General features: G+C 55.8%; 1 protein-coding gene across 3 annotated transcripts in view; it reads right to left on the reverse strand.

Moving 5' to 3' along the window:
• The window catches only part of LOC111162388 (nuclear factor I X), a 94,132-nt gene that overhangs the window by 71,667 nt on the left and 7,472 nt on the right, over nucleotides 1–14,993 (reverse strand). The window lies entirely within an intron of this gene.

Here is a 14,993-nt window from a genome sequence, read left to right on the forward strand (position 1 = left end):
CTATCACAAGAAAGTAAAATGTGTGGTTTTCCAAAACTCCACCAAAGAAATGAAGTCTTGTGGATTATTTAAGGGAAAATAGGAAAATTCATACAGAACCGCACTCAGTATTCAGAAGTCTTCAAGGAAACAAAATAATTTTCTCAGCTTGAGACAGGTTTTTGAAAGCGACCCATACCTACCAACAGTGAAATGTCCAGAAGCGTTAAGTTATATCTTTAAAGACAGGGCCACTGTTCCTTATGTTTACAAAAATCCTATTTGTCCACAAACTACTTGCTTTGAGACCCAAATTTATTCTCTCAGACGACCCTGGACACATGCTATACATATAAATATATATATATTTACGTATGTATGGCCATGCTAATTTGGATAACTATACACAGTGAGTGCAAATAACTAATAAAACCTTCCTAGGACCAACCAGATATTTCAGTAAAAGGAAGCAGGAAATTTTAAAAAGCCACAAATAGAGCCCTGATTACTCTGCCCAATTCTTGGGATTTTATAATTCATCCTTGGCCCGAACAGAAAGAGGTCAACTTTGTAACCCCAACATCTCCCCTCTTGTCCCACAGAAGAAGGGTCACAAGAAGGCAGAGAAGAAGGCAGTGTCCGGACTCTGGGGCAGAGGTTTGGAAAGAGAACTGTAGGAAGCAAAAGGAAGGGGCCAGGCTGCTTATTCTAGAGGTAGGTGGGGCCTCCCCTCTCTGGGCAGGGGTGGGGGGAGGAGGGATGGGGCTCTGCAGCCAGAGTAAAACCATCCAAGAATCTGGAAATGCCAGGCATGGAAACCAGAAAATGCACATTGCGAGGAGGCTCACAGAATTTGGACAAAGCGGGTTTTTGGCTGACTTGGGCCTGTTTTCCTCTGCTCAGGAAAGGCAGCCCCACACGATTTTTCTAGCGTCCTCCGGCTTGCTGAATGGAATTGCCCCACACCCCCGTGCTGGGTCTAGGACACGGGCTGCATCAGAACCAGGCCGCACATTCCTCTCCTATAAAACCGCCTCCCTTTCCCTTCTTTTTCTCCTCCCGTCTACAAACTGGGAGCGGTGGCCTGGGATCGGGCCAACAGGCAGCCTCATTCTGGCTCCAAACACCACCCTGCTCCAGGCACATCTCCCCTCACCCTCCTGGCTCCAAATAAAATAGGGTAGGAATACAGGTATGGGGAGGACCATCTATTCTCTTTAGTGCATCTGGAAATGTACTTTCATCCTCTACAGATACTAGAAAACAAAAACCCAAGTCCTTTAATTCACTATTTAGCTTGAAACTTCTTGTGTCACCAAAGAGAAATAAAACCGGGAAGGCCAGAGCCCTGTCCTCCAGCTGGAGGGCTACGTGGGGATCCTCCTCCGCGGGGCGCGCAAGGCAGAGGACTATCACGGGCTTTGAGGGGCAAGAGCAGGGCAGAGCCTGAGTCTCACCCACCTGGTGCGAATGGAAGTGTCACTCCATGATGGCCAAGGCCCCCGGGAAGAAGGAAGAACCCCACAAGCCAGCTTCACAACTTTCGGGGAGAACTGAAAATACTGACAAAAGCACGGCAAGGGGAAACCAGCCCGTGAAGATGAGGTCGGTGCGGGATCCACCATTCCCAGTAAAAATATCCAGAGGGGCAGAGAGAAGGCTAGAGTGAATGGCAAAATGTTGACTATTTGCCCGAGGCCAGCTGTAACCCCGGACCCCACAAAAGGCTTGGGGATCCTCCAGGGAAGGTGTTCCTCTCCCCCCCCTGCCCCTCTGAGACCCCTCTGGTGGTCTTCCCAGGCCCTCTTCAGGAGCTCCGTCAGGATCCGAAGTGCCACCCCCCTGCTCTACCTGGTCCACTCCTCCTCCCCAACTCCCTGCCACAGGACAGAAGGCAGAAGGGCCGCGCTAAGAGGAGAGTTTCTCCGATCCCCGTCTCCTCCACGGGGCTGCACTGCTCGCACCCTTGGCCCACAGAAAGCCTATTTCTTGCAGTTGCTGCGGCAACAGGCAGTGCCCAGAGCCGGGGGCAGAGAGCAGGGTGGCTAGGATAGAAACAACCTGGGATTTTCACTGCCTGAGGGCTCAGGGGAGCTGGGCTGGGCCGGCCCTGTCTGGGCAAGCGGCTTCCCCAAAATGTACCATTTGAGGAGTTGGAAGACATTTTTCAATCCCTCAAAATGTGTTGCTCCCCCCAACTAATTTATTATCAGGATCATGGCCAAGAAAACTCGAGAATCCTCATTCCCCTGGTGGCTAGCCCCTGTGGAGGCTGGCACCAGGGTGCCGGGAGCTCGGGACCTGACCACCCCTCGGCCACAATCCGTCCCTCTCCAGCTCCCTTCCTTTCTCACCCTCTCTCCCCCTCTGTGTCCTCCAGCTCCAACACAAACTGTTTGCACGGGAAGTCTCCCTCTATGACCCGATTCAGCACACACAAGAGAAAACTGTGGGCGACAGACCCAACGTCCTAACGAACTTGAGTTAATTAATGCTAAGGAAGAAAAGAGGCGCCCTCGCTCTGTTGAATCACGGTTCACTAGCCCTTTCAGTTTGCTGTGGGTGGAGGAAAAAAAAAAGAGGCTTTTTGGTTCAAATATTTTTGGGGGGCGAAGGGAAAACAAAAACACCGCAGAAGGGCCATGGAGGGTGAAACCATAGTACCTGCCCAGAGGAGCAGAAGCGAGGGCGGCCGAGAGAGTCCTCCCCAAAAGCTTCTGGCCTAAACAGTCCTGGGAAGGCCGAGAAGGAGAAAGAAAAGGGAAGGGATTATCAACTAATGGCCAGCCTATTCAAATAGATTGCTCAAAAAATTATACTGTCAGACTAGGAGAGACATATAGATATTTTTTTTAAAAGCCCAAACCCAACAACTCGACTTGAACAGATCCGTGAAGATGTTTTAACAGAGCAGAAAACCGAAATATGGATGGCATGCATACAAAAATTTAAGTGTGCAGAAAAAAAGAAGAGGTGGTAATGGGGGGGCAAGGAGCACAGCTGCAATTTTGCTTTCCAGATGTTGACAGCAAAATGTAATTGGCAAGTAACTTCTTCCTTACCACTTTTCATCCTTTGGTCCTGAGATGTTCAAAATCCTACAGCTAGACCTGAGTCTGCCGGCAGTTTCCTGGCACTGGGTACACACACGGATGGGTCTGGAAGCCTTGTGGGCCACACGCCTGCGAGCTTTTTTATCAGCCCACTAATTTTTACAAGCCCTCCCACCATTCTTTAGCGGGAGACCTAAGCAAAGCCGGCTGGAGGACATTCTTATTTAAATCATCATTTATTATCATTATTATTTTGTTAGGGATGGCCTTTTCTTTTGAAGCTGTGTCTTCCTTTTTTTTTTTTCTTTTTAAATAAACGTCTTAACTGAAATGCCTAAAAAGTAAAGAAGATCGCACACTTCTAAGCCTGGCGTTCGATACATTTTCACAAAGTGAACACACCTGTGTGACCCCACCCAGATTAAGAAATAGAACATTTTCAGCACCGCTGAACAGGACTTTAGTTTTTAACTATAGAGTTCTCGGAGCTTCTAGGCCTTAGAAACAGCTCCTGCCCCCACCAGTAATGTCAAGTTCGAGCACCTATGTATACACGTGTGTTAACAGAGCAGCATACGCTACTCATGTGACCACCAAAAAAAAAAAAAAAAAAAAAAAGTGAGGCGAAGAGAGGCCCCTCAGATTCTCACTGCTGCAGAGGGGTTTCGCGCCTCTCTGTCTCTGTCTCTGTCTCTCTCTGTGCCTGCCCAGCTCTGATCCCATCAACAGGGCAACCAACTGTGCAGCGGGGTAACAGACCAGCCGGGCGTGTGTGTGGTGGACAAACAGGGCCCACCGAGCTGAAAGCCAACAGTCATAGTGACCAAGGGGGAGTAAGAGACTCCCGGTGCACCCTGCCCATAGGCAGAGACCGGGGGCCTCAGGGGTGTGGAGCATAATGGGGGGAAAAAGTGGCTCTGCAGAGCCAGGGATTCCTGGAGGGTAAATGAGCACCCATCCAGGCAGGCTGCCCTCATTCCAGTCCCCAAAAGTCTATCAGGGAGAGGAGTGAGGGGGTCCTGGAGCAGAGCTGCCCGGGAAGGGAGGCCCAACACTGCTGCATCTGCCTCCCCCTTCCCTGGCTCCAGCCCCAGCTGGCTCCCCCCTCACTTTCACTCGCACTAAATTTACTTTATAATTTTAAAATTAAATTTTAAAAAAAGCAGGAAAGAGAAAGCACTGAAGGCAAAGTACCTCCCACAATATCTCTCCAAGGGGGGGGGGTTCTGCTTATGTAAAAAGACAAAATGCAAGGGATCGCGGAAAAGTCTAAGCACCAAATAACAAGGAAAATAAAAGAGAAACACATTTAATTAAAAACACCTGAAGCAAATAAATAACTCCTTTGCAACTCGAAGCGGTGCCTATGGGCACAAGTCCCTACCCCCATTTCTTGCCCACTTTTCCCTTTCCTTTTTCACAGGGAGCTGCGATTTCCCCAAGCACTACAGAAACCCCCTTTTCTGAGCCCATCCACCCTACAACTGGGGGAAGGGCCAGGGCAGTCACTTAGCATCCCACCAGCCCGAAGCAAACCTCCAAAGCCCTGATGAAGCGCCCTTTCCTCAATTCCCACATCTTTCCAAGCGATGCCCACCACTGGCCCTGTACTCCGCTCTCCTGCCTCAAATCTAGGCCCGGTAGGTGGTGGTAGCACTGTCCTGGGGCTGGACGCCAGGCCCAGCCCAAGTGGACAGCTCTCTCCCCTACCACAGGCTGCGGGCTGCCAAGTCGGGCTCAAGGACCGAATTTTCACTTCCTATTGCGTATGGGGCCGAGAAGAAAGAACTGTTCAGCTTGATTTTAAAATATGACAAGGGATCTGAGCCCTCTAATCCTTCGATCTTTAGAAATACTTGATTCTTTTTTTGGGGGGGTAGTGCAGAGTAGGCATCAAGACTGCCTCTGAGACCCCACACCCCCTACCCGGTTTGACTTTCCCACCAGCCGGCCGCCTGGGAAACGCGCCCTCGGCTGGCACAGGGGTACCAGAGCCCGGCTCCTTTCTTCCTTTCTTTCTTTTTTAAATCGCTCTAGCGCAAACCAGGCAGTGGGTCAGGGCCCAGAGGCGGGGGAGGGAAGAGGAGAGGGTTGTCTCTGAAAGAGGGGAAAAAAGGAAAGCGAGGCTCCAACTCCGGGAGAAGAACGGCTGCCGCAAGTTTCCCGGCTTGTGCCAGTTTGGGGATTTGCGAATCAGACCGGAGCGGAGGGAAAGGCGGGCGAGAAAAAAAGCCCGCATTAAAACTAACCAGCTCTGCCTAAAAGCACGCTTTTCACCCTTAAATAAGACAATGACGAGGGGAGAGAAGAGACGAGTTATTTCTCACTCTTTAATTATTCCAATGCTTAGCATTATTTAAAAAAAAAAAAAAAACCACACACATTAGCCAATGATACATTCTAACCCTCAACAAAGCTGGTATTTTTCTCTGATTACAGACTTTGCCGCGGCAAACCCGGGCTCCGACGACAGAGGCAGCGCAGAAGCGCGCTCCTAAATGAGACACAATTTTATTAAAATCATAATAATTCCTTGCATTTCTATAGTGCCTTTTCAGCAGTGGATACCCCAGGTGCCCATGCCCGGTTCTACGAGGGAACTGGCGACCAAAAACTCAGTCGTGAGGCAGGCGAGGCTCGCCAGCTCCACAGAGTGCCACCGGCATGTATTTCTTTCTTTTTTTAACAGCCCGTTTCCATCAGCCTCTGTCTCACGCTTAAAAAAAAAAAAAAAAAAGTAATAAAACTCCTTTAAAATCTTAAAAATATTTTTTTAAAAAAAGGAGGGAAAAGATGACCTGTAATATAAGGGGAGGAGGGAGCCAAGTGTGGTCTGGGAGCCTGGGGCCGGGGAGGTGCTGCTGGGATGGGCCGCCTCTGGGTTCAGGGTGCAGGGTCAGCCGCTGCCCAGGTCACCTCCCCAGGCGCAGCTGGAGTAGGCTGAGTCATCTGCACATGGAAAAGGAAAAGGACCTAACACCACCAAAGCACATTTAAGTAATTTGGACAATGAGAAGTCGCGTTAATGACCGGTTTCCGATGGAGGGTGGGGGGGAGGCCCCCTGGGGCACTTTCACTGAAGGCTGGGGTGCTGCTTGAGCTCCAGAGGGGCCGCTGGGTGGCTTCATCGGGACACCAGCCTCCTCCAACGGGTTAAGTCAGGCCCACTCTGCGTTCACGATCCTTTCCCGCTTTTCCATCCTTTCCCCCCACAAGCCAGCCCACGTTGTGCTGCAGAATGGCTGGGAGAAATGGGACAGGGGGGACTTAGCACCCCAAATTCAAGAAGTCATCCGTGAGAGGAAAGGCAGTGTTGACCGGAGGGGATCTGAGGGGATTTTTTTTTTTTTTTTTTTTTTGAACGTTGTTGGAGACTGCGCAACTCCCGCGGCCTGAAGGCAGGGGAGAGGGGAAGGGAAAGCACATTTTCTGCCACTTAGTCACATTTCTTCCCGGTGCCTGCTGGAGGCCAAACGCCCCCAAACCCAGCCAACCCTCGAAACAAACAAAAATCTCCCCTGCTAAATTTCCCCTCCCTTACTCCGCCCCCCCCCCCCCCCCCGCCCCAAAGGAGCAGCGGCTGGGAGAGAAATGGGGAGGCTCTTCGGAGGGAGGCCTGGGGTCTGGAGGCAGCGACGCGCGCACGACGAGGGGCAGAGAAGGGACCCTCTCCAGATTGGCGCCCTAAGGTTGCCTGCAGATTCTGGGGGCATTTCACCCCAAAAGTCCTCCGCGCGACTAAAGAATTACAGGAATTATCAGCATCGCACTCATTCCAAAGCCCTCGCGCGCGTTAGCCCCTGTCGGGGATCTGGATGGGCACGGAAGAGGGAACTTAGGCAAAGGCGGCCCACGGCCCCACCCGGAGCGCCCGGGGACCCAACCGGCCGACGGGTCAAAACGCCGCCATTTGAGCCCCTTCTGGCGGCGGCCTCTGCTGCTGCAAATGGCGAGGGCCCCGGAACGCGAAGCCGGCAGGCCCTCGACGCCACGCGGGGTCACTTTGGGGTGGTCGCCGCGAGGGGTTAGGCCGCGCGCGGGTGGAAGGGAGCCCTGTCAGCTGGGCGCGGGGCAGGGGAGGCGAGGACCCCCGCAGGGACCCGGCCTGAGGCCCCGCAGAGGCGTCATTCTCAGTCATTCTCGGCTCTACTCCTTCACACCTGTTCCCGGTCTCCCCTCACCTGCCCGCAGGGGCAGTGGTCCTCAGTCCTCGCTCAGCACCCGGCGCGGTTCCGCCCAAGTGACCCAGCCGTCGTGCGCACAGGCGCACAGACTCTCGTCTGGTAGCAGGACGACGAGGACGGTTTCCCGCCTTTTTGCCTCCGCGCACGCGCACACCCGACTTTGCGCCCGGCCCGCTCCCGGCCAACGGTCCTCTGGTGCCCCAGGGCCAGGGTCATCCGCACCATCGAGGGGTATGTTGTCGCTGTCGTTTCCACCCCGTGGTGTGCAGTGCAGGTGACCGTGACTGTCAGCACCCATGTCCTGCCTGCCGCGTGGAAAGAACACAGCCCTCCCTCTGCCTGAGGCCAGGAGAAGGCCTCCCCACGACCTCCACCCACCTGAGCCCCCACCCCCATTCCCAGCGTGAGCTACTTGTAGCAGGTCCGGGAATGCCACACAGGAAAAGAACACCTTGGAGGTGACAATGAAAGGAGTTCGTAGGCAGTGGGCACCTGGCAAGGGGCATATGCATGTGCTGGGGCTAGTGCATGGCCCTGGAGGCACCTTTCTGCAGGGGTTTGCAAAGGCACATGATGGGATGCACCCACTTAAGGTGGGGGGTGCAGGATATCTTCTGGGTGATGTTGGAGGTGGCCTGGTTGGGGCATCAAAGCGCTACCGTTGGGCAGTGGGACCATCTAGGGAGTCCTGAGACAACCCCTGCCCCACCTCTGCTCAGCAATGCACTTCTCTTTTAAGATACCTCCCACCCCTCCAAAATCCACCCACTGGCTCCTGAGGTCCCTGGTGGGGTGTCCAAGGGGAATCTGCCTCTGCCCCAGGCACACCTGAGGGGAAGGCCAGGAGGCCAGCACAGGGTCTGAGCTACCAAACTGGACTCAGGGGGGCAAATGGAAGTTTCGCCAAAGGAGGGGGCATTAAATGGCCTCTTTGTGGAGAGGAATTGTGGGCCGTCACTCAGGATTAATTTAAGCAGCAACAGCAAACACACACCAAAAAGCAACGTCTGGCCGCCAGCACCCACCCCCGCGATTGTGTTTCGGGGAGTGCTGCAGGATTTGTTGGTGTGGCCCGGCCTTTAAAAAACGTGGGGCGTCCACAGAGGGAAGGGGGAAGGCTGCTGCCGCCTGGCCCCATGTCCCTGCTTGGCGAAAAAGGGTTTGCAGGTTTGGGACCAAGCCGAGTGGGGGGATGGTAAAATCCAAGTGCAAACGCGCAGCAGGAATGGGGGGAGGTTCTATATAAACTATATATAAAGGTACAAATTTCCAATATAAATATGTCACATGCAGGGGTGCCACTGAGTAGCAGCTCTGGGGCTCTCGCCTTCACCCCAGGGACATTTGGGAAGGCGGGTGTTCTAAGAGAAATCCGGCAGGGCGGTGGGGTGGGAATTAGGCCTCTGCTTCCCGGCTTCCTGGTCTCCTCCCCCAACAACCTGAATGCCGCTTTGGAGCCAGGTGCCCTGGGCGGCCTGGCAGGTGTGCAGCTCACGTGAAACACACGCGTGTGCAGGCTGGGGAGGTGTGTACCTGCATGGGCCTGGAGCCACGTGTGCGGGCATCAGCAGTCCTGTAGGCTTGCCGACTCACCAGAGCCCAGCACACCCATGGGGGTACAGGGCAGTACCAGTGCTCAGAGCCAGGTCTGGGCAAAAGGCAGGGGAGAGCATGTGGTATGTGTGTGTGTGTGTGTGGGACCCCATCTGATGTCAGGCAAGGGCGAGTTTATGGGCTCGTGTGCTCCTCGCAGTCTCACTAGGGGGTCAGGCCTATGCGTGCATATAAACTGGTGGTGCCTGGGATCCCCCTGGGGGTGCCAGGCAACGGTGTGCTTGGGACCCGCGTCTAAGCCTCTGTGAGGGAGCGTGCTTATGTGTGCCCTTGAGAGCCCGCCTGCATGGCCTGCTGGGTTGTCAGACACGGGCATTCAAGTGCCACAGGGCACTGGGATGCTGCCCGGGGGCCGCCCGCGTGGGTTTTCAAGCCCCCTAGGAGCAGCCATGTGTGCTGGGGCCACCGTTAAGGCCAGCAGAGCCTGGATGTAACCCCTGAGCAGGCCAGGGGGCAGGGCCAGCTGCCCAGCCAGCCTCAGCAGCGGGAAGTCACTGGAGGCGTGTTGGTTTTGGCCAACGCAGCTCAAACGGGGGAAGCCCCGGGGAGCAGCAGGGGTGGAACAAAGAAGGGGAAAGTGAGGGAAGGCGGGCAGCAGGGGAGGAGGAGGATTCGTCCTGGAATGCGGAGAGCCTTGGGGAGCAGGGGTGCTGGGCAGCCCTAGACTCTGGGCCCTGGCTTGGGGTGAGGGACCTCGCTGGTGCCCACAGCTGCTAATTTCCCACTCCTCCACTCATTCTCCCCCTCCCCCACCCCATGGACTGAGACCCTGGCCCCAGTCAAATGTTCCCGCACCAGGAATCCTGCAACCCCGTATGCACGGGTGAGGAGCCAAATAGCATTTGGGGTGGAGAGCAGGGCTCAAATTTCCGCAGAGAGGGCAGACAGTTTGAGGCCCCTTCCCTGTTTCTTGGCTGGACTGCTTAGAACCTCAGTTCTGCCCATCGGGGGAATGGGAAGGGAATTCCCACGGGGAGGGCCAAGAGGGGGAGTCTCCGCTGAATAGGAATGAGTTGAAAAGTAGGGTGACCTGTTTAAGCCTCGCTTGCCCCGGGGGGCCTGAGTAATTTCTCCCTCCCCCACTTCCAGCCCCATGACCTTGGCACTTGACCTTGTGGCCTCTGTTGCCTCATCTGTAAAACAGGTTACTCATACCTGCCTCACGTTGGGAGGGTTACAAGAGGTCATGTGCGCGCGCGTGCGCGTGCACACACACACACACACACGCACACGCGCGCGCGCGCACACACACACACACTCCGCCTGCTGCCCAGGCATAACTGCTGTGGAGCTGGTAGCTGTTATTTTTATTGTGAGGAGTCTATGGCTGTGACAAGCTGTGACGCTTGGTGTGATCGCGTGAGGCTGGCTGTGCGTGCGACTGTGCCGCTGTGTGTGTGTGCGTGTGTGTGACAGGTTGTGTGTGAGACTGTGCGTGGACGACAGATTGTGCCGGTGTGCGCACTGCCTGTGACAGGCTGTCACTGCGCGACAGACTGCGGGTGGCGGGGTGTTGCGGGTACCGACTGTGAGTGGAGATGAGGCGGTGTGTGGGGCTGGGGCTGGGGGACTCCCGAAAACCTCTCAGTGAGGCTCTGGCTGACAGTGAAAGGGGGAGGCTCTCAGGGTCCAGTGGCCCCTCAGGCCTTGACCTTTCTGTCGTGTCCAGTGGGACTCCACTTGCTTGCAAACCTTAGTAGGTGACCGGTCAGAGGGGCCCTATTATAAAGGCGCCCCTGCACCCGCTATTGTCAACTCAGGTCCCCTGGCCCCCTGCTTCTTGCTTGAGTTCGGAAGACCCCGGGATGGTCATCAGGGATCTCAGGGTGTGAAGGACCCCAGGTCTGGCTGGCTTCAGTGGGAGGCATACACCCCAAGCCTATTTCCCACACTTTCCCTGAGCTCCAGGCCTGGACAGGGATGGTGGAGACCAAGAGAAGGGAGGGATATGGGGAAAGCTCCAGAAAAGCCGGGGGAAAAAATGGAGGGAGAAGGTGAGAAGACCGGAGACTTGCCTGGGACCTGGAGAACCTGGAGCTGCTTGAGGATGGGGCCTCCAGTCGGGCTGGACACACATCAGGTTGTGTGGGTGGGAGGTCAGGACTGGCAGAAACACACGCTGACGCGGAAGGGCACTGTGTTCCAGGTTCCGCGCTCAGACCCCTGATCTTAGGGACGCTGCATATCAACCCAGCCAGAGGGAGAGAAAAGCCAGGGACTCTCCTAATTTGTGTGGGATTCTACTTCTTTTACCACCCCAGCCCACCTCTTCCCTTTACAGCTGGGGAAACTGAGGCTGAGAGAGGGGAAGGGACTTGCCGGAGCACCAGCTGGCACCCAGGAGACCTGAGGATAGAGGACTTCGGATTTGGAGAAACCTCACAGCTGGAAAAATCCCAGGCCCTATAGGCTGGGGGCAGCCCCCTTTGAACCCCGCCCCCCTCTTGGTGTGTCAGGATGTGTAGGTTTTGTGCGTGATGGCATGGGCTGTGGTCCACGGCTGTCGTGTGTCTGGTGTGCAAGCCACAGAATGATGTATGTGTCCCTCTGTCGGTACGGGCCTCTGTGCGTCTGTGTGTCCATTCAGGGCCAGCCCCTGCCACAGAGTGGGGAGAGGCATCGAAGCACCCCCCCCCCCGAAAGTGTGTCTTTGATACTTGCAGCCTCGGCAGCGAAAAACAAGTTTCCACAGGGCCGCCTTGGGCTGAGGCCAGGCCGTCCTCAAATAACATTTGAAGTTACTTAGCAAACTTTGTTTAGTGCCGAGAGAGGCAGAGAGGCCCGGGCAGCGGGCTTGGGGTGGGGTGGGGGGAGTAAACCGGTTCCTCCGAAGTCCCTTGCCCCTCTTAGGGCACAAGTGCCCAACATGGGGCTTAGTTCCCCTCCCCAAAGCTCCTGAGAGGAGGAGCAGGAATCCTGAAGGCCCCGGGTGACCTGGGGGGGAGGAAAGATCTGGGCACCCCACAGAGAAAAGCCTTGCTTTTGCCAGTCCGGGCCCTGGACTTTGGCAAGAATGCCCACCCTGGTCTCCGGGTGGCCCAGAGGCTGATTGTCCCTGGGTCTGGTTAGAAATGGAAAGGTCTACACTCTTCTGTACTGCCCCCTTTCCAGAGCCCAGCTCTGCCAGCCTTGAGGCAGGTTGTACAAGCTGGCTCAGAGCCTGTGTCCCCCTCCAGACATGCATACACACACACACATGCACGCACCCAGAAAGCCCCTGGTGCCCACAGAGCCAGCCTTCCCAAACCCTCATTTCCAAGGTCCCGGCCCCAGGCAGCAGAGAAGGCCTGAGAGCCAGCAATGGCGGGTTTGGAAGTGAGGTTGGTGCCTATGGGAGGGGGAGGAGGAGGAGATGCCAAAAATGGTGAGCCATTACAGGCAAGCAGGCAAGCAAGGGAGGAAACGAGCAGGGAAGATGGAAGCCAGGCGGGCATCCTTGCGGAGCTCTGGGCTGCAAAAGGGGCAGCGAGAAAAGCAGTCTTGGGCCTTCCAGGGAGCCGGCATGGGGGACAAGCCCCAGGTGGCACGGGACAGGCAGGGGGCCGGGAGGCGCCCAACGCTCCCCCACCCCCACCCCAAGCTTTGAAATGGAGACTGGCAGCAGCAGCCGCTGGGCTCTGCCCGGGCATGGGGTGGGGGTGGCGGGCAGGCAGGGCGCCAAGCCAAATGCCACCAGGCTGGGCACGGTGGTTGCCAGCCGGCAGCGCTGACCCCACCAGCCCCAGCCCAGAGCCCTCACATCTAGAACTTTGGGGGTGGAGGAATATGGGAGCCCCACAGGAATCAGAGGTCCAACGGACAAAGCCAGGTCCCCTCGAGCCCATGGGCAGGTCCCCAAGCCCCTACAAAGATGGCGCGGCCTGGCACTGCCAAAGTGACGGGCTGGGGTAAAAATAACCTGGGCCCGCCCCGGGGGAGCTAAATCGAGGGGCCCAGGTGGAAGTGCCACTCCGGGCCACCAGCTGCCCCTGCCCCACCCCCAGCTCAGAGCAGCAGGGCTGAGAACACCGGGTGCCCATCGAGGCCCAATTTCTGTACAGGAGAAACCCCAGCCATCTTGTCTCCCTGTCTTGGGCGGGCAGCATACGGTATATCCACAAACACGGATAATGGATGATCTCAGGCTGCACCAACAACAGGCCACGCATGGAGGCAGACGGTGGGGGCAACCAGGCTAAGCCTCATACCCTTGACCTCCGGACTGCCCCCTCCTGAGAGGGAAAAGGGCCTGTGAGGCCATGCTTGAGCTGTGGCAGAGCTACGCTGAGTGGCAGGTCAGCGACGGGCCACGAGGCCTCTCGGACCGCCTCTGCCAAAACAGCAGCTGCCCAGCTCTTCCGTGGGCCCTACCTGTCCTTCTCCTCCTCGCACCTATCACTGTCTCAAGTACTGGACACTCCCTTGTTTTTCAGGTTCACGGTCTGCCCTCCCACCAGGGCTGGCACCTCTGCTGATTTTGCTCTCTGCTGAGCCCCCAGGGCCTAGAACAGGGCCTGGCACCGGCGAGGTGCTGAGTAGATATTTGTTGAAGGAACGCACAGGCCCCCGGCAGCATCCCCAGCACTCGGGCTCCAGCTGGGTGCCCAGCAAGGTGTGGGAGAAGACATCACGCCCTGTCGGGGGAGTGAAGGCAAGCCGGGCCAGTGGTGGTGCAGAGTGGGTGAGCCGACCACCCACTCTCACTCTGAGTCCTGGATGGAAGAAGATGTGAAGGTCAGGGTGGTAAGGAGGGCTCCAGTGCTGACAGCTGGGGCAAGCTTCACATGGTGGGGGTGGGGGTCGGGAATGTACAGGCTCACTCTGAAATTTGGTAAAGGCCAGAAAAGAAGCTGTGATTCTGTCCCATCAGGAGGATTTGGAGTGGTGGCAATCAGAGAAGAGGCTCAGGCTCATGACCTCCTAGCCCTTGACCCTGGCGCTAGATATCTCTTCTCTTAGCTTCTCATCTATAAAACCAAGCACTTACTTCGCATTAAGCACTACTTTAAAGCGCTTCCTATAAGCCAACTCCTTTTGTCCTTACCATAACCCTGTGAGAGGAAACTAGAGGCACAGAGAGGTTGAGTGACTTGCCCAAGGTCACACAGCTAATGAACGAGCCAGGATTCAAACCCAGGAAGTTGGCTCAGAGCCCCTGCTCTCCTAATAACGTCCAAGTGTCCCAAATGCCAACAGTACCAAACTGAAGAAACCCTGCCTTATTATACTGTCATCCACACACAGAGTGGCACACACACAGCCACAGCTAACCCCTGCCACACCTGCCTCACATGGAAGGATTCTGGGGACAAGCTGGGAAGGCACTTAGCACAGGGTACAACACAGCAAGCATACAGCACGCTTTAGCTATCACTACAGTTTTTAGGACATCTCATTATAATCCCATAAAATGCCTTCTCCCTGTGCAAATCTGCCAGCCCTCGCTTTTCTTTCTCCAGAGTCAGAAATGAAGAGTCCATGGTCAGAGGATTAAGGAGACAGCCTCATGGAGGACAAGAGTTTCAGAAATTAGCCTCGCCTCCCTCCCGGACTGTCTTGATGGCTTCTAGAAGCAGGACAGTTAGAGTGGGGCCGCTGGGCCAGAGGCCTGGGGTGTCTTGGGCCAGCACAGGCATGTGGGTTCGCAGGCTTCTCCCCCTCAGGTGTGACAAACCAGCACAGGGATTCAGAGTCCCAAATTCTATCTGGAGAGGTCAAGGTAGTGGAATTAGAGGCTCAAAGACAGCCAGAGGGCAGGCAGGCAAAGGGGAGGCCTGAGGAGGGCAGGTTCCAACGCTCAGCCGCCATTTCCAAACAGGGCCAGGTGTGACCCAGGTGTGAATGCCTGTGTGGCTGTGACGCTCATGCACACGCACTGGGGCAACTCGGGACTGTAACTCCACACCATCTGTGCCTGGGCTTATGTATGGGGATGAGGTCACATTTGTGACAACACCTGGGTCCTGACGAGCAAGACTGTGTGTGCGGCACTGACAGCATCTTGTCTGTGTGTGTGTGCACACACGAGCACCTGCGTGTGTGTGATGAGTATCCATTGTGCCCATGTGTGTGTGACTGTGTGTGTCTGAGAGGATTCGGGCTGAATGTCGCCGCTTTGGCACTGTTGACATCAGGGGACTGGATCACCGTTGGTGGTGGGGGCGTCTCGTGCGCTGGAGGGGGC

The sequence above is a fragment of the Enhydra lutris genome, unplaced genomic scaffold (assembly GCF_002288905.1).
Source record: "Enhydra lutris kenyoni isolate GAN:26980312 unplaced genomic scaffold, ASM228890v2 scaffoldscaffold92, whole genome shotgun sequence".
NCBI lineage: Eukaryota > Metazoa > Chordata > Mammalia > Carnivora > Mustelidae > Enhydra > Enhydra lutris.